At 41.4% G+C, this 18,906-nt stretch overlaps 1 protein-coding gene and 1 long non-coding RNA gene across 2 annotated transcripts in view; both read right to left on the bottom strand.

The window, feature by feature from the left end:
* The window catches only part of N4BP2 (NEDD4 binding protein 2), a 42,441-nt gene extending 42,040 nt beyond the window's left edge, over positions 1 to 401 (bottom strand). Inside the window, exon 1 of the mRNA XM_050896680.1 lies at positions 374 to 401. The gene's annotated coding sequence lies outside the window, so the exon portion shown is untranslated. The remainder of the gene's footprint in view (positions 1 to 373) is intronic.
* A 906-nt stretch (positions 402 to 1,307) lies between these two features.
* Positions 1,308 to 4,502, bottom strand: LOC127016293 (uncharacterized). Its single transcript, XR_007766468.1, has 3 exons — positions 4,427 to 4,502; positions 2,279 to 2,395; positions 1,308 to 1,386 (listed from the first exon to the last, which is right to left on the bottom strand). It is a non-coding gene; the product is annotated as an uncharacterized LOC127016293 (long non-coding RNA).
* Between the last annotated feature and the right edge of the window lie 14,404 nt (positions 4,503 to 18,906).

Raw genomic sequence — 18,906 nt, 5'->3', positions numbered from 1 at the left:
ACAACGCTCCCCCGGCCCCCTCCCCGCGCAGGGGGGCTGCTAGCGGGGGCCCATGACCCGTGGCCGACCCCCGGCTGGCGGGCGGGCCCGCCGCGCAGCACCCGCCCCGCTTGCATCTCCTCCCACCCGCAGGCAACTCCTCTCCAGTGACGCCGGGGGACAGGCCCCTCAGCGCCACCGGGCCTGCCGCGATACGGGGACGCGGCGGGGGGGAAGGCTGTCCGCAGCCGCCGCGGGGGCCGGCCGCCTCCCCGCCCCCGCGATGGCGGGGGCCCCGGCGAACAGCGCGGACCCCGCGCCCTATCGGGAGCAGGGGGAGGGCGAGGCTCCTCCCCGGTCCCGCCGCTTCGCGCCAGACCCCGCCAGCCTTTACCTCCCGCCGCTCGGCTCGCTCGCTTCCGCCGGCGGCGGACGCAGGGACTGGGGAGCTGCGCGGCGGCGGCCGGGGAGAGGGGGAGGCTCCGGCGGAGCGTGCGCCGCGGGGACACAGTGCCGCTCTCCGTCCGGCCGGGGAAGAACAGCCCGGGAGGAGGCGCCGCTCCGCTCCGCGCCGCCCTCCTCCCCCTGCCCGCCCGGGGCCCGCAGCGCCGCCCCGGCCGGCTCCCGCTCCGGCGCGCCTCGCCAGGCCGCACCCGCCGCCGCGTCGTGAGGGGCCGCCTCGGAGGCCGGGCCTGCGGTGGGCGGGGGCAGCGGCCGCTCCCGGCCTCGGGTGCCCCGGGCGGCTGGGGCGGGCGGGCAGCGGCTGCCGGCGGCGACCTGCCTCTGGCGTCCTCCGGGGGCTCGCCGGCACCTGCCCCCGCCCTGCGACGGGGTCATTTCGGAAGGAAAAGAAGAGACTCGGGAGCGGGGGGGGGCCGCCTCCTGCCAGCTGAGGCCCGGCCTGGCTGAGGGCATCTCTCCTCCCCGGGAGGCGGCCCTCGCCACCTTTTCCAGTGGTTACCGATAAAACTTGACTGCCGATACAGCTTCAGGTGTTCACCTTCGAAAAGGGTAACTATATGCTTTACCGGTATGGGAAAACCAGTGTGAAAAGACAGACCTTGCCTGTAGAGGGCATGTTGCTGGTTACAGGACGTAGGTGAGTTCAAAGATGACAGAGGTCGAGAAGAGTACAGTGAAATCCATTAGCCATGTAGTGACAGGTTTCAAATTTGTAACAAAAAGGATGAATGTTTAATTTCTTGTGCCGCTGCCCTGTTTTACCAAGCAATTGCTAACGTCGCAGCAGAATAGAAAGCTCCTACAGTCCAGAATGATGCAGTGGATCTGCGGGCTGATGCTGGAGGAGAAATGGCTTGTAAGCAGCAGACGAGATGAAGAGTTTTTAAGGAAGCTGAGGAGAGTCTGGTGGGATCTGGCATCAGTCATTACAGTGGAGGTTATGAGCTGCAACAGAATAGAGGAGCAACTGATGAGGAGAGGGCTTCGTTATCTGCAACAAGCAACAGACATCTGATGGAGATGGACAATGGAAGATTATGGAAAGATGAAAGGGAAGAGAGACATGCTCCTGACAGACGGAGATGATGATAAGCAGCTCTTAAATTAGAACTGCAGTGAAGCCACCGTGAAGGGAACTAGGCACCTGAACAAGAGGTTTGAATTTATCAACACAAGAAAAGGGGCAAAGCTCTTAAAATAATAATAAAAAAAAACCACCCAACACTCAAGATGAGGAGGTTCTACTGGGAAAGTTTTCTGTAATTTTATAGAAGTTTGTTGATCTGAGCAACTTCATGGTCAACAAACAAGCATTAAAATATAGGTGGAAAATTACTGACAAAGTAATTTCTAAGTGATTTCTAAGAATAAGACTTCATTACATAGCCATAGGCATCCTTGTCAGCTCTGTCTCCCTGCCTGTCCGAGCAAGATAATAGGCAGGGTCTCCACTTCTTCCTGCTTGTTCATCTGATTCCCAGAAGGAGATGGGTGCCTTCCTACGCCTCATTGTCTTGAGATACCTCCCCACCATCTGTATTCAACCGCCTCCCATCAGGGCACAATGCCTCAGGAGGACGTTGGCTGGAGGTGCCCCACTGTGATCTTCCTAGGGAACAGAAGCAGCGACACTCCTGTGAAAGGGGAGAAGCATTTCCCCCTGAGGGGAGCAAGGTTGTCTCCCAGCCCGAAGGTCCCTCACATTGTGATTCATCCCATTCAAGGATGAGGTGGCATCCCCGAGCCTCATTTGTCCTTCGTTTTCCTTCAAAGAGGGAAACGAGAAGTGGCCTTCAGCAGACTACTAAAGCACTGCTTATTTAGCACCTAATCTTACATGCTTCACAAGAAAGACCAAGAAGTCGCGGCCAGCTTTGTGTCTCAGTCACTCGTACTCCCACTGCTGCTTCCTTCTAGGGCCTGGAAAGTCTTTCCCTCTGCCACCAGGACCGACCTGTTTGCATTAGAGATGTAACTTTAGTTTTAAAGCCAATAAAGAATAAGCAAGTGCAAAAATAATAGCTGGTTTTAAGGTGAACTAATTATGCATGGGTAGCTCACTATAGTTGTCTTGTGAAAACTGCAGAAGGGTGCTCAGAGTAATTTCTCTAGACCTTGTAGGATCACATTCCCAAAGTACTGCCTATTTGGTAGCACAGCAACGGAAAGGCAAATAGGTTTTATATGTACGATTGTATATATTTCGCAATAAAAGGAATGTTAGAAATTTTGGAATTAGTATTCAAAGCATTTAATGTTTTAGCAATTAAATTGATTTAGGCATTGCTAGTTTGCCTATCACTTTGCTATTTCAGTGCTTATCTTGTAGTTATATGGTGTGCAGTATTTAAATAAGGACAAACATTTACATTTCTAATACAATATGTAAAGCGTATACATACTCATCCAGAGGATGTGCTGTTAAGTTTCAAAAAAGCTGTCTCTTGCCATGACTCACAAAAGGAATATAAATAACTATTCAATACACTGCTATTGTACATGTCCAAAAATGTGGAGGAAAAGCCTTGATCAGAATTTGTGTGTGTGCGTGTGCTGTCAAGTGATGATTTCATGCATGTACCGGGAACTGTTCCCTTACTTCATGTGTTCAGTGTCTGGACAAGTACCAGAAACAAAATCGTTTTTCTTTCAGGGTGTGATGCTGGTAATGTGTTAATCATACGTTTGGAAACATAGGTCCTGTAAATTCCAGTCTAATGACTGTGTCTTTATATTTTTAAGGTTGCCAAAAAAGAGGAAGAGAGGTTTTCAGTATGCTCGAGTCTGACAGCCCCACTGCACTGGTAGTGGGGTGTTGCTGCTGGCACTTGATGCATGAAACTATGTTGTTCTTTGCCAGTTGTACATATTACAGTATTTGACACCATGAAAATGCCAGACTAATTTGGGTACTGGCGGATTTGTCGCTACCACAGTTAACACTTTAAATAGGAGGGATTTTGGTATCTAGATAATTATCATCACTGTAATAGAGGTTCTTTAGAGTATGTGTGTCCTTTTTTTTTTGAGTTTTCACACAACTTTTTCAAACATAACACAATAATCACCTATTATCTGCTATTGTTTTGTTGGGTTTTTTCATTCCTTCGTCTCTCCTTATGTCTACAGTTGGCTTTTTTTTACTTGGAGTGGCTTGAACATACAGCGTGTAATCTGTGCTGTTTGGCTCAAGTGTTTAGTCTGGTCTTCACTGAATGCTTTAACAACAGATTTTCCATTTTAGTTTCTACAATGCTGCCTTCTCAAAGTAAAAATACTTTATTATGTTCTTGCTTATGTTATAAATCACATTAAAATAGTATTATTACCAGAGTTCGGCCATAAAAAACAAGGAAATGTCAGTCCCTTTTAATGTTTCTGATTATATACAGCCTAAGTCTACTCAGCAAATTGTGATTTCCTTTCTTCTATGGTCAAATTGTCTTTGAGGCTCTACAGTTAAAAAAGATTAGATTAGATTTTGATTTGCAAGAACAATTTGCAGCTAAACTTTTGGTTTGAAGAACACTCTGGTGTGGCAAGAAAGCCATGTTTAACTTTGTCAGTTTTAAAGACTTATTTTTACTTACAATACAATAATTACTGTAGGAAAATGCCTGAGAAATTAGGGTGCATTAAAAATTCATGCCTGCCTGCAGTAAATCTGAAATATGTTATCTTTCCAGGAACTTAGGGTATAGTTTTTATCATTATTCAGAATTTTGCTTTGGACCATTAATATATGCAATCAAAGCCCCAAATTATCATGGATTTTTCCTTCCTTCAGAAACAACAGATGAAAAGAGCCCTCATCTAGTTCCTGCAGAAACCGTTTTCGTAAAAGTTGATTCAGTCCCTCCATGCTATAACCCTTCCTCTTCCTAAGGAGCCTTCCACATTCTGTTGCCAGCTTTAGGTTTCATTTACCATTGGGGGAAATAAAAACTGTTAGCTTTTCCCTTTTTTTTTTTTTAAATAGATTTACCTTAATGCTGATTTAAGATGTTTCACTTGGCTTCTTGGAATGTCTGTGTCTCCAGTTAATATTACTTTGTCCAAGATCTTGGAGCTTGTGTTCCTACAAAAGATAACTCTTCCCTCAGCCAGAATTTGATTTCCAAAGTAGAAATTTAATTCCTTAAGTAAAAAAAAAAAGGGGGTGGGGGGAAGGATAGAATTTTTATAAAAATAAATGTTTGTAGAATAACTCACATGACTGTCTTTTCTGCTCCACCCCTCTCCACATTAAGTCAAATGCATAGTGAATTGTGGTGTTTTATCTCTATAAAGGAACTCCACATCTGGCTTCTATACTTGAAGTATACTGATCTTCTGTTCCATATAGCTATTGATTCCGTAGTTAACTGTAGAAACAGGTTGGTATCACTGCAGCAATGTTAGTTAACTCACATATACATTTTTTCATTCCAAATAGTACATTTTTACTACACCTATATTAAAATAATGCCTTAATTCCCTTTATACAGGGTTCTATTTCAGCATTACTTTAAATGGGGAAAAAATAGTATTTAGAAGAAGCAAAAATCTAGATCATGGGGCAATTTTTGCCCCACTGAAGACAATAGCAAAAATTCTGCTGGTTTCAATAGGATCACGTTTTTAGGTGAGCAGGACACACTAATTCCAGCATTACCACTAATGAATTGAGAAGTTACTTAACAAATCAGTACTTTGATTCACCTACCCATCAGTAAACTATCAAAGGAATTTATAAGGTTACTGAACGTTAATAGTTGTAAATTTTCAAATTCTCATTTAAAGGCATTCTAAAGCAGCATATTACTAGTCTTCATTTAAAGTACTTGTACTTTAATGACATACTCCAGATATATTGCAGAACAGAAATAAAATTTGCTTATTATACCTGATATACTAAACATCGCCAGAACATACAAACTACAAAGATGCTTGGGTTTTTGGAAAGGAGATGCAAAGAGATGATGACAATAAATGCTGTAATCCAAGAAGTAAAGAATTATACTTAATTGTGTCTTCTCTGCAGGTAAAGAATGAGGTCATGCTGATACAGCTGACAGAAGCCTCACTGCTACAAGGACCTTCTGAATTTGGAATAAGCTCACACTTCAGTTTTGATTTGTGGTGAATCTGATTCCTGTATTGGATGTTCTCTGCTATGCTATTTTTATCAGTCTGATATGTCAAATTTCATGGATATCAAAAATCCATCCTGATATGTTTAAACTGCAGAAAGGAAAAACAAACGATGCTTAATATGCCTCCTTGGCACATGATAAAAAGTAATAAGCTGACTTTCATTGTAACTGTCATGTTTTTATCTGTTGAATATCACTGCCTTTATTTTTTTAAACTGCATTGATCCTAACCCATAGCAAATTTAATATCAGAGATGTTAGAGATCAGTGTATTTAAGACATGGTCTAAGAACAAGGCTAGCGGTAAAACTGCACATCTGTATTATTTTAAAAAATCAGATTTAATTTATATCACTGCAGTAATTAGACCAAGCTTAACAGAAAAAAAATGAATAATGTTTGACACTTCTGTAACTTTTACCATACCCAAAATGTCTTGTAAAAAAAAAAAACAAACCATGGGGGATCCACTTTATACATCAGTTAGCTGAGACCACCTCTCAAACAATGCAACAGCTGTTTAACTACACCATGCAATACCACAGAGTAGGTTAACAGTTACTATCCAGTTGAAATTGTAGGAACTCTGTAAGCAGAGTGCTGTTATGTGAACTGGAATTTGACCAAGATGTGAAAGTTTACTTACTGTTTTTTACAAAACAATTGTCATATGCCGATCAAGAAAGAAAGCGTTTCCAAGGAACAGTATCATTAATGGCCTCCATTCATTGGTAAAGCCAGAGCTGTAAGAACAAAACTGCCCGAGGACAGAAAATCTCCAGGTTTCCAATCTGCAAGGTAACTGCCTTCAGGCAGTTGTTAAGAGGACAGCCACAGCTGCAGAAGAAATTGCACTGATTTTGAACTGGGCTAAAATCTTCTAGGTTAAGACAGAACTAACATCATTCAAGAATTTGCAGTGGGACTTTAGCGTTTTATTTTCTTGGGCGGCTGAGCTTCTCCTGGGATATCTTATCTAGATTCAAATCCCTAACTTAAGTGATAGCTACTGAATCTGAATCATCCTATGTTGGACTTTGTCTTCACTAAGGAAAAAATAGGGCAGAGGCAGAAAGGGAAAGAAGTTTGTTTCTTTTAGTTGGAACAATATCATATTATATGTATTAGAGGGTTAAAATAATCTTATGTTCCTACCTGTTTACCTTCACTGCAATAGCATGTAAAAAAATACAAACTACCTTGCTCGTATTAGGATTTTATCACATTAAGGTATTCTGTATCACCTAAAGTAACTGTTTTCCTTAGAGCAAAACAGATGCATTTCCTCAAATATATTAATTCCCAAGTTTACTAAATGTGACCAAGTCATGCTGAGATGCAGAATTAAACACTTGAAAACAAACCATTTATTGAAAAAGTCAATTTGACATTATAAAGAAAAGAAAAAAAAGCTATCAGTTATTGTTTTCTTTTGACTATGTAATATTATTTCGAGTAAAATTTTGGCTTCTTATAGTGTATACATTTTCATATTTTATGGGTTTTGTGATGTTAAAGGTTACCAGTCCATTTCACCTTACTAAAATACTGGGAAAAAAAAATCATTAAAACTTTTCAGAGATTCTAAATAAAACCCAGCACTTTCATTCTACTGGAAGTTTTGGGATGTCTATTGTTTTCTCCGATTCAGAAATTCTTAAAACATTGGACCTTGCTGCAGAATGGATTTCCAAGTAGATCTAACGTTAAGTACAAGCCTGAATTTTATGCAAGTTTCAATCATCTATTAATGTCACTTGAATGAACAAATGCTTTTACCTGTCAAGACAGACTCCACTCCAGTCTGTACAATTAATTTACCAGAAGTTAATTGCTTGCCAATCATAAGTGATTTATGAATCTGTTTACCTCACAGTGCCTGACCTTCAATTAACAGAAGATTAAAACAATATAAAAATCTATTTTCTTTCCCCGAACAGTTTCACAGAAGCCTTATTTCCAACTACAGATCCTATCCAGACTTGCGTGTTTTACAAAATTTTCTGATACCACAACTCAATGGCTTCAAAAGTCTACAATATGTAAGTATCTTACAGGTGTCCTGTTTAGTGTCAATTTTCCTCACTCACCATTTGTTACACAAAAGCTGGCTAGCTACAGCAACCCTTGCACTTGACCTCTGTCACAAACATCTGCAAATTACTCCAACTGCTTATAAAAATAAATTAGGGAACTTGTTATGGTCTAAACCCACTAGTACTCATTTATGAATTAAATTTCACTAACTAGTTTCTAAACTTGAATAACGTGTATGCTGCATGTCTTATGCTGAAACAAGAAGCCTAGGAGATGGGGGACGGGAACAGAGTGATGTGCATGTAAAAACAGCTGTATAGACTACTATTTTTTTTTTTTTAAGGAAATCCTTTGTTCAGTATGTGATTCTTCATAACTGTCACATGCTAGAACCTAATTATTTAAATAGGAAACCAACTCCACGGCTATTTGGTCGCTGGTGAATGGGGAACAAGGCCTTCTTTTGCTTTCCTGTAAATTCTGACCTCTTTTTTGGTTTTGTCCCTTTAAAATCCACCTATCACTTCTACTTTTTAACATTTCACACCCTCTGTCACTGGAAATGGGGCCACATTCTTTCCCAGTGAATAACACCAGCAACAAAAGAAACTCAAATTTAGAAAGCCACAGGCAGCTAAGGACCACCTTACAGTTTCAGAGACATAAAATGACAGTCACTCCTTGTAACAGGACAGTCTACAGTTTCCGATTTATTTGAGGACTAGATAGAAATCAGTTAGCTCAGACCTGCCAAATTCATGCCAATTCCAAGTCCAGAGAACGAGGGAGTCAGATCTTAACGCAAGCTCCACCCCACCCTGCCCTAGCTCATGACATTCAGATTGGTATCTGTAACCAGATTTAGCTCACACACACAATTCAGAATGGAGCAGAGGTTGTGCAATTTGGATCTGGGCCCATCTGTAATAGACAACTTACTAAAAAACAAACAAAAACCTGAAAACAGTTGATACAACCAGCATGAAAACATGTTTAAGCTTTCTCCAAATAGATGATCAAACGCTGAACCTTTTCAGTTACTTTATTCCTCTGTTTACATTCCCCAAAACCTGGAAGAAAGAACACGCTAACTTAAAAGAACATTGAAATGGGAGTAGTTCATATTTTCTATGTAGTTCTTCAATTTCTGAGCTGTGATTTCTTCTGCTGTGCAGTGGTGATGGTTAGGAGAGAACAATACGTACCTCAAAACCAAGTAAGAATTTTTTCTTTACATCAGCGTTTGTTATCAACTTGCCTATTTTCCACATACGAAAAATAAACTATATATACTACACAGTACTGAAGAGTAGAAAATGACAAGGTTAAGTACTCAGTAGAACAAATTGCCAATTTTTCCCTCATCCATACACATGTTGGTAATTATTTTCCTCAGCAGCATTATGCAGTTTGTGACTCTGATGACTCTTAAAGGCAAATGTTTTTGGACTCTCCTAATTGTTGATGGTTATACATCTACTTTTCAAATTCAGCAGTGATCAAAGGCACATAGAAGTACATCCCTATCTGGATTATGTTTAAACCTATTATTAGGATTTAAATAGAAAACAAACAACACTTCCATAATTCAGGCTTGTTTCATTTACCTTTCAACACTCTATACTGTCAGGTTCTCCCCTTTGTGGATGGCAGGTTGTGTCACTCCCAAGTGCAACTGCAGCCACTGTCACACATATGTTCTTCCCCGGGCTGAGCAAGAAGACATTTACTAACCATTGCAGCATCAAAACAGGAGGCAGGACATATGCACGCAGAAACAAAAGCTCTCAATATATTTTGATGTAGCTCTCCAGTTGACCTGGAACTCCCCTTCATGTGTAAACAGGGGGCAAAAGAAATCCACAACAATCTCCTTTTTAACTTTGATTTTTAATAGTATGCTTTGTTTTTTAAAAATCTTGCAAGATTGTTCAGCTAGTTGCAGAAAAGATTTTTTTTTTAGCTTCCAAATATGCAAAGCCAAAATCGAATTTGAAAGGAGCCTTTATATTAAGTAAATATGAACTGTCGGTGTAACTAGTTTTAAGATATATCACAGAACATTTAATCATACTGTTCTCAGAATTTGGCTTCTCCAGCTTGAATTTGGCAAAATTGTACTTACTGATCATAAATAATGATATTTAAAATATACTTGCAATTCATTCAGGGCTATTTATTTGACCTTCTATCTCCGCATTTTTTTGTTTGCTCACGTGAAACTCCGTAATGCTCAGCCAGCTGCAGATTCTCTACCACACGTGTTCATCTTTGTTCCTCCCATTTCTCCTGTTCATTCATACCTTTTCTTGTGTTCCCATTTCTCATATCTGGCAATGGGCCAAGGGACAAACCTTTTAGAAAGGAGCACAGAGACAAACACCAAAATAAGGGTTTGGTAAAACAGGCTAAATATTACTGCAAATTTGCTTAAATTCAGGAAACTATAAAGCCCTTGGGGTTTTTTATTCATAGATTATGCCAGCATTTGTGTACATCCTTTAGTGTTATTTCTTAACTGCTATATGAAGCTGCTTCCTTAGAGGGTTTAAGGATCTATTGCTAGATAAAGTTTTTCTCCCCTAGAAGTAACATTGTTCTGTTCTCTCTGATTATATTCAGAATCAGATAGACTTGTCAACATATTTTTTCATTTAAATCTTCTTTACTATGAAGCTGTGTGAGAGAACATATTGTTACAGTTTTTGAAGCAAGGATACAAGCCTAACAGAGTGCATCCTGGCAGTGTCAAGCTAAATGATACCGAAAATGGATGAAAAAACTGGTTCACTCAAGTTTTCTTCTCCATGTGCTGGATTAGAGGTGGCTGCTGAGCAGATCTTGAAGTTTAAAAAATATTGATTAAATATAGATCAATGGCATTCCATAACCAAAAACCGAGTACATCTAAAGTAGTGACTTAAATGTTCACATGCTGGCTAAAAGTCTTTGTCTGCCTTTTTAATGGTCTCAGATAAAGGAAGTTTACAATTTTAGCATGCACTTCCCTGAAAATATAAATGATTAGGTATAAGTATGCAGTGTCTGGAAGATAAAAAGAACAGTACAGAGATATACTTAAGAAAGCAAGTGTTTATGTGCTTGATACAGTGTAGTTATAGTATATTACACAGAGTACACATGAGCTGCCTTGCCAAATTCAGATAGGATATAAATAGTGGTATTAGATGCTGGTGAAATTGTAAGTGGATACCTATCAGTCTACTTTACAAGCAGTAATCCCTCTGCTGGCATTTAATATCATCACCTTCAGCAATCACTCTACTATCATGGACTTTTTTATATTCCATCATGGAGAATTTCTGGTTAGAAATCTGACTCTTGTGAACACAGCTTTTGTATTACTAAGCATTCACGTTTGTCAAGACTATGCTGTTCTCATTTCTATATTTGCTCTTGCCTTGTCTAGCCTAATTCTCACTTTGTCTACTCAATACCTGATATTCTGTCCTCTCTTTAAGACACCAATTCATTGACCGCTTTGTTAAATACTGATTCAAGTGCTGGCTCAAATAACCTTAATTACCTTCTCTGCTGCCACATATCCTGAATTTAAGAAAATCTTCTTCCACTGATACTCAGTATTCCCTGCTGCTGGATCACTATGTTGTCAGTGTGCTCCTCTGTCATGCTGGCTGATGACCTGCGTGGATACAAACATCCAGTGCATTAACTGAAGTAGAATCGTAAGGATGAAGTGACCGGAGCTGCACAATCCAAAGAAGTAATTTTATTTTGTAAATTCAAATGCAAATTGTTCTTTACAAGGGTTTGAAATTCCAACTTTCATATTCAAGTTCCCAAATGGTGTAGTGGTGTAATGTTTTAATGATTATCCCCTCAAGCTGTCCACAAAATACATTGATTGAATCATCATTAGTTGCTTTCCTAGCAGCATAAACCTATATGATCAATATATTTCCTGACTTTGTTCAAAGGCATACTGTAATGATTCTATGGCTCAGTCATACCCAAACACTTTGAAGCCTCCCTGAGTTTGATAAATGCAACCCTTTTTTAAGCCTCTGAATAGTACACCACATACCTATCCATCATCATGAAATGACCCCATCATTACAGTACAGCTCGGAGACTGCACATCCATTCATCAAACATCTTTCTTTGACCATAATGGTAAATTCCAAGTTCATATTCATTTGTAAAGTTTCATATAATTCTTTTCTTTACTGCGAGCAGCAGACATTATAGCTGTGAAAAAATTAGGAACAGCAGCATCACAAATAAAATTGACTTTTCACGAAGGAGCCTCTTAATCAAATTTGTTAGTACCACACGTTCTCATTTTTTAACAGATCATAGGACAATTCTCATCTAATGGGGCAGAGGGAGAGACTCTGCTCATACTGTCTTCCCTCCAATAGGCAGCCACTGTGGGCTAAATGTATAACCAAACTTTCCTAATTTCCTTGGTGGTATTTCCTCTAAGCAGTCCCATACACTCAGAAATTCCCCAAATCTGCCTTGTTATTTGAAAAGATACCAAGCAAACATAGAGCCATACGCTACTATTACAACTGCAGATTTCCTTAAAGCCTGGCTGGTAAAAAAAAAAAATCTGGGAAGGACTTTACAGAATGGAAAAGCTGAATTTGAAATGGACTCCTTTTAAGTGACCTTCGGCTGACAACGTAACGCTCTTTGTCACAACTGCTTCTGCTGTGCAGCAAGTATTAGAGAGCCAATAAAAGGCTAATGAAAAATACAGGCTATTCTTGAGTGTGCCATAAATAACTTAATTAATAAAAATAGAATATAAGCTAACTTCATGCTTAATGGTCCAGCTACAGAGACTGTTCATAAATTCAGTTACCTGGGATGAAATTTATCCAATCAGAACCTGTCCAACAGAAACTGGAAAAATTTGAAGAACAGTTGATCCATCCATGGCTTCCTTTATAAAAGCCTGAAAAAAACATTTCACCTCAAAATGTAGAAAGATTTGACTGGTGAAATGCTTAATTTTTCGCTGTAGCAACTTATGAATGTGAATTCTGAGAAATTATTGATAGTGACAGGAAGAAAATTGAAGCTTTTGAGATGTGGTGCAAGCGAAGACCCTGGCATATCTCCTGGGCAGAAAAGATGATAAATGTTCATATTAAATATATTATTGGAGAAAAGTAGACTTGGTTGTCAGAAATGAATAGGTGTAAATGTATGTGCTTTGGACACATCAAGAGTAGAGATGGAAATAACCTTGAGAATGTAATTATGGAGTGAATGGTGACAAGTGATCATAATAGAGAGCAGCTAGAAAGGAGGTAGATAGATGGCACGGAGTAGGCTGCTGTGACTTCCGTTTCTGAATGCTCAAAACTAGCAATGGATCAAGGAGGCTTCTAAAAATTCTCCTATGAAATCACCAATATGCAGGTGCCAATAAATTGATTTTACTTCACTTGCAGGCAAAGGAAACAAGTGCAATTGTTCTGTCAATACAGTATTTTGTAAATTACCAGTGTATTCGCAAGTATACACTTTTCCACAATGGCTTAAATATATTGACAATGACAATCCTTGTCATTTCTGACCGTGCCTTGATACCACAAAAGTCCAGTGGCAAGTATAACTGCCCTATCTCCAAGTATGACTCAGAATAAGGACACTTTCAGACAGCACAGGAGAAAGCCCTCCTTATGAAAACCAGAGCAAAATAACACTTAGATTATGGCTAGGGATCAGTTTCAAAGGAGTATATCATCCATACAGTATTTGGTCCTTCCCTTTATTCAGAACTGGTGGTATTCCACGAAAAGTCAGCGAGTCGTGGGACTCTTATCTTTTCCAAGGAAGCCCTTTGTATGTCCAGCTGATCGTCTTCATGAGATAATACACACAAGTCCTCCTCCACCCTTTTACAGATTTGCTTTGTCAATGTAGATCACGGGAGACACACGTAAGTCCCTGTTTTCAGGACAAAACACGCTTCTTGGTCTATTCTTAGATGAAAGTAATTTCACTGCAAATACCCTCTGGAATGGGATACTTTTTGGAGCTCTTTCATTATGGCAACCCACATTGTGAAGAAACCCACCTTTGACTCAGGTGAATGTAACCACAGTTCTCAATTTACAGCAGATGTAAAAAATACCAATTCTTTTCTAAAAATAGGTAGTTAAAACAATTAGGTGCTGTTATCAAAGACACATTATACTGCAAAGCTTAATTAGAAACCTCAGGGATATCTGTGAAGATCCAGTGCAGCAAACTTAGAGGCTATAATTTTAACTGGAGGAGCTGTGTGCAACTGCATGTGTGAGAGAATCAACAGACAGACAAAGAGGAAAGACGACCGGAAACAAGGACCAATACCAAAAGTCAAAAAGCTAAGAGAGACAGCTTCTGTGCAAAACTGAGGACAAAAAATTATTTTCCAGGGTTTGATTTTTACTGAGTTCAGAGGAACTGCTGTATTGCAGGAAAAAATGTGTATCATTGAAAAAATAAATGCGGGGGGGGGGGGGGAGGAGGGAAGCATTCACAATTAGGAAGCAACCTGCCAGATATCAAAAACTGGCTAAATGCTAGAGTTGAAAACAAGTAATTAAGCTTTTTTTCCCCCCTCTTGACCTATATGACTATGACTTAAAAAATTTAATACTGAAGGACCACACTCCACCACCTGGTTCTGCAAAGCAGGAGCTTTCAAGAGCATAGCTATTATTAGGAAGACAAGTGCTTTCCTAACCCACCAGATAGGATTTCTTACTTGTCTGCCCAGCTGACTGACAGATACGACTTATTCTGCAGTTCATGACACACTGCTGTGTCTTGATATGACTACTTAGTTCTTGATCATTACTACTATCCATGCTTACTGTACTAACAAAGACCTGAGGACAACCATTAAGCTGTTCCTGGGAAGATGTGCGCATAGCTTAATTTAATCAACATGAATTAAGGGATTTTCTGTGCTTAAAGTAATCACTTCATACTCTCTTCTGTTTCATCTGAAAGCGGTTTTGTTCTGAAAACCTTGTGCCACGTTATTTCCCCATCAGTAAAAACACCACATTCTTCTTTTCTTGGTACTTTCCTCTAACCTCTCCTGACATGATACAGAGAAAGAAGCACCCCACAAAACTACCCCACAAGAGTGTTCAGCACCCTTTATTTCAGTCTGATTATAAATTACACTTGCAATGGTAGTCTAAAATATATTAATAAACAAACAAACAACAAACAGATTGGAGTAAATACATTCCAATAAAAATAATGGGAGTAAAAGTAAATAAATTCCAACATAAATTTGTCCAGGTAGGGACTCAATAAAATCTGGTAAAGACTAAAGGACTGGGTCTTATTATTAGACAGAGCCATCCATTAAAACCCAAGGGATCATGTGAACCTGGCTACAGCTGTACAAGCAGCAGAGTCCAAGTCAGATCTCAGCTGCTTGCTGAAATTAGAAGGGTGAAGGTCAAACAAGCGAAGGCAACAAACCAGACACTAGCAGCTGTAATCATATCTGGGAGCAGATTTCAGGACTATTCAGATTGAGAGTAACACAGGTCAGATTATCTGAAGCTTTTATGTTTGCACATTCTGAAAATGCCATGCATATATTCAAGCTAATTGGCAGTTAAGTGTTCATTCATACCACCCTTAATTGGGTGTGATATCAGAACCACACGCTTTGTTTTAGCCCTTTAGAATTTCAAATGGTGCAGAAGTATGAATCCCACTGCTTCTCTTCTGAGAAAAGATGGACCATTGCCTAATCATCCCATGATTACAGAATTGCACCTACTCCTCTCTCAACCACCTTGCTGATCATGATTTGTCTAAGACTCATTCAAAACAACATATATCTGACTAACAGCATCTAAATTAATGGCCATCCTAAGAGTGCTCTGACAGTTTTACATTAGTATAGCTGGCAAAATACTCCTGCTGTGGACCTAGGGTATGTCAGCAAGGTTGTGTTGATACCAGAACCTACGGTCAGACAGCAAATTATACCAGGAATGGAACAGTCTACCAGTAGAAACTGCACCTACATTCAATGGCTAAGGACTCTAACAACATTGACGCTGACGGGTGGTCAAAATTTTCATGCTGCTGACTAATCATTACCTGTGAAAGCAGAAATCTAGTGTGAACCTCTCCTAGACACTCAACTTTCTACTGATGTATTTCAGGACTTTTTCTGTGTTATAGTACAGATATGAAATCCTGAGAATTAAAAATCTTCGAATTACACAGTACTTACTCCACAGTAATTACTACCTTCACTATTTATCTGAAGTCTGCAAGAAGATAGAGAGATCTTGGTCTACAACCAAGAGTACTCCAGTGTAGGGCTTCACAAACAACTTGCTCAAGATGAAATAAAATTTTAATTCAATGAGCAAACTTTGCATGGCACTTTCAACTGAAATCTTTGAGTTGCCACATCTAACTACATGTTAGTTTCAGTGTACATATGCCTTAGAATGCAAGAGTTGATCTTACTCTTCAGTGGAAAATAAAAGTGACTAGAAGTGAATAGTAGAGGCTCTGTACTGTGTTTGTCCTTAACTTAGACTAAAAGCAAGTTATGGGAGCATAGCCCTCTACCTTTTCATTCTTATTCCTACTTCATGACCTGTTGTATAAAAATTTCTAGATAAAGATGGTGTCAGTTTGTGAAAAACTTTTAACCACAAGATTACAAGAAAATGTTATGACATTGTAGGTCACATTAATGATATACATAAATACTGCTTTTCAATAACAATAAAACAATACTTGAAAATAAACATTAAAAAACAGGAAGTTCTGAGACTTAGGTGAAATTTCTAGAATATAACACCCATAATACTTCAGTTCTGCCCAAAGAGAAGCCTGCCTAACATCCTCCTAGCTTTATGCTTGGGTCATAAAAAAATCTCAGCAAAGATCACTTTAAATTTATTTCTTGCATCAGTTTTACTAACTTACATTCTCTCTTTTTCTATTTAAATTGAAGACAACTCATATAGGTTTTTGATACATACTTTCTTTTTTTAGTTACAGAATAATCTTCTAAGATTTTTCTGATTTATTGTGTTAATACAAGTGTATTAAAAATAAGGAATCTACACCAAATTGTTTATATTAGTCATTTGATTTGGGAAGCAAAGTACCTAATATAACAAATGTAAGGATAAACCCCCCAAATTCATTAAAAGTATAATAGTTCTGACAGTACACATTATTTTATTGACAGCAAGTAAGAGTTGATTGCTAGCCTGAGTATTTCAGCTCTAAGGCAAATCTAAATGGCCACTGAAGTTTGGATTAGGAAAAAGATTAAACGCTTGGTGTTGGCTTTATTTGTTTATTAAATCAGTACAACCTTGTTAAAACTGAATCGTGTATCCCACTCTTACAGTCACCTGTCCATTGTGAATGCCCCAATCCATCAATCCTTGAGCCTGGAGAGAATAATTTTATCTAAGCCTGGACTCACAGTCAGATTTAAATGTCTTGTCTGGTGGCACCCTTCTAGATCTCCAAATCAGTGTCTGAGATCTCCTCAGTGTTCCTTGCAACTCTCAGTCATTTTCACTACAATCCTTCTGAGCTGGTTTCACAGAGGCTATGGACATTCAAGGCTTTAACTCCCCTAGGACAACACCGCAGGGAGACACGGAACACAGGTACAGGAGAGCAATTTCCTACCCACATGCTATTACACCAGAAGTACCCGAGAGCTCTTCAGTCTTTGTACGTTTTCCTCCCACACCTTGTAAATCTGTAATTTGGCATACTTCACTATAATCTTACTTATTTACCCCTTTCCCACCCCCTCACCCTTCTGCATCTTTCCTGCGTGACTGGCAGGCCATGCCAGCCCCTCTGCTGTGCCCAGCAAGGCCCCTGTCACACACATGCGTCCCCTGCGGAGAAACCCATCCCTCCATGCAGATTGGTCACAGCCTCCCGCCTTTAATTTGCGCTATAGAAAATTCATTAGAGATTTTTAAAACTGAGAAAAATTATACTTTTAGCTGGTTTGAGTAACCAAGAAGATTTAGCTGAAGACCCTAAATTCGTCTTGATCAGTTAAAAGTCATCTTTCAGTTGTCACGCACCTTCTCTGAGCAGGGCGGGCATCTGGAAAACACTTTATAGCCACCTATACTTCAGACACGTAGGACACATAATGCAGATTCAAAACAGACAGATATATCCCACTTTGCTACTGACTTTCCAGACATACCCCATCTCTTGGAAATATGAAAGAATATTAAATTACAAAGACATTTTGCATGGAAGGATTTCCTGAGTTGGCTGGTGAGGGCTCCTTCGGTCTGCGTATTCAAGTTTCTCCTGAAGATTTATAACTAAATTAACGTTTGAGAAACTCATCTGCCAACAACAAGGAAGAAAAATTTGGACGTCGATGCGTGGCTGCCGCTCTTCCCCCTCGTCTGCCTGAAGAAGGGCCATTTACTCCTACCTGCCACAGCACTCCCCGTGCCACCCGGCACACCGTTTCCCCCCATTTTCTTATTTATCACGCCGACCAGGCCTCACCACCGGCACCAGATGCCCGAGGGACCGGCCAGACGAGACCGCGCAGCCATGAGCAGCCCGGCTCCGTTGAGGAAGCACAAACATGCCTCTCCCCCTCCCGCACACGGCGCTGCCGCCCTGCAGCCGGGAACCCGCCGGCCCCCTCCCCGGCAATCCCGGCAGCCGGCCCCCCGCCGCCCAGGCCTCGCCCTCAGAGCTGGCCGTTGCCCCCCCGCCGCCCAGGAGGAGAGGCCCGCGGGGTCGGCGCTCGGCCAGAGAGCGGCCCTCAGGTCGCGGCCCGCCCGGCCCGGCCGCTCCGGGGGTTTTGGCGCCAAGCAGGAGGCAGCGCTGCGGCGGCCGTGCCCGGTACTGCCCGCCGCCGCCGCCCTGTGCGGGGCTCGGCACGGTACGAGACTTACTGGCCGGCCTCGCCCCCTGCCCCGGGGCTGGGGCTGGGGGGATCCTGGCTGGGCGGCGCTGCGGGCCCGGCCCCAGGCCCGAGGGCGGGCGGGCAGGGGGAGGGGGGCGGCGCGGAGCCTCCTCCCGGGCTGTTCTTCCCCGGCCGGACGGAGAGCGGCACTGTGTCCCCGCGGCGCACGCTCCGCCGGAGCCTCCCCCTCTCCCCAGCCGCCGCCGCCGCTGCTGCTGCCGCCACCGAGCAGCCTCCCCCTCCCCCCACCCCTCCCGAGCAGGAGCCGCCGCCGCACCGCGGAGCAGGGAGGCGGTGGGAGCAGCCAGGGCAGCGGCCGGCGGGGGTGGCGGCGGAGCG

This window comes from Gymnogyps californianus, chromosome 4 (assembly GCF_018139145.2).
Source record: "Gymnogyps californianus isolate 813 chromosome 4, ASM1813914v2, whole genome shotgun sequence".
Lineage (NCBI taxonomy): Eukaryota > Metazoa > Chordata > Aves > Accipitriformes > Cathartidae > Gymnogyps > Gymnogyps californianus.
Note: the sequence above shows the minus strand (reverse complement) of the source record. Positions and strands in the feature narration are given on the sequence as shown.